The sequence below is a fragment of the Alligator sinensis genome, unplaced genomic scaffold, assembly GCF_000455745.1.
Source record: "Alligator sinensis unplaced genomic scaffold, ASM45574v1 scaffold499_1, whole genome shotgun sequence".
NCBI classification, from domain to species: domain Eukaryota; kingdom Metazoa; phylum Chordata; order Crocodylia; family Alligatoridae; genus Alligator; species Alligator sinensis.
In genome coordinates, this window is record NW_005841864.1 from 1,839,663 (window position 1) to 1,840,910 (window position 1,248).

Sequence of the window (1,248 nt, forward strand, 5' to 3'; positions counted from 1 at the left end):
CAGTGCGTACCTATATGCTGTGACTCACTCAAGAAGTTGATACCTACCCCTGTCAACCGAGTGATGTTCATGAAACCTTCGGTCATGGATCCAAAAGAACCGAGAAGACGCAAAACGGTTCTTGATGCTGAAAGGAATGATCGAGGACTATGGTCCCATTTCATAGGGTCATAGCCTCAAAGGGGGGATTTGATGTAATCTTTTTATGTAATCTTTTTTATGGTATATCTAGCTTTTGCAAACTATATCTAACTACATACTTAAGGCAACTTGCAGATGCTGGGAGGGGTGTGGTATGTGTGTGTTAAGAGATGCTTGCAGAGCACAGCGTGTGGGATGCGGAGGATTCCTGGAATGCCTCCCTAACACCAGCAGGATAATGTCTCCCTGACACTTGTAAGATAGCAAGAAGTTCAGAAAAAGGTCTCATTATAATGCTAAAAATCACACCCCTGGGCAGGGAAAAAGTATGTTAATGAAACATATATGTATGTAAATGAAATACATGGCTAAAACATAGGTATAGAGACATGCTCAGTAGAGAACGTCTTATGTCAGTGGCTTGTAACCAATCACTGAGCGATACACTTGCAAACATATGTATAAAAGATACCCAAAGGTAGAAACCAGTGGTGCTTGCTTTGCAAACGATTGCCAAGCACCCCTCTCTGCGCAGACTGGAAACAATAAAGATTAAGTTGGATCCTCCACCCCTGTGTGTTCATTGGCAATAGCGCACCGGGCACGAACTCACACTGTCCGTTGGGGACAACACTTTCGGTAGCCAGTCCAGCTGCAGGGAACGGGGACAGTCACACGAGCCAGGGATAAGGCAGGCGCTTGGCCCACCCCAGGTGCCTGATCAGCGGCCCCGACGCTGGGTTTGCTCTAGCAACGAGCGAGGGCTGGGAGGAGGCCGGATTGCCGCCCTGGACCTGCGAAGGAGACAGGCCCGGGCAGGGGGTGGGGGCGACCCCATCTGCCTTCAATGGCAGAACCAGCTCGGCACAAGAAAGGCTGGGGCCCGGCGGCAGGCGAGGGAGGGAGGGGAGTGCAGGCCCCACTGCAGAGCCCTCCCGCCTGCGGAGATGCGCCTGCCGCTCCCTCCTCCCCAGCATTTACATTCCAGGGCCGCCCGGCTCCAGCTGCTGCCCAGCACATCTGGCCACAGCTGGCTGCGCTCCGCGCGGGGCGGGGCAGAGCCGCAGTCGCCCATTGGCTCCCCCGCTCGGGACTCTCCGCGCTGCC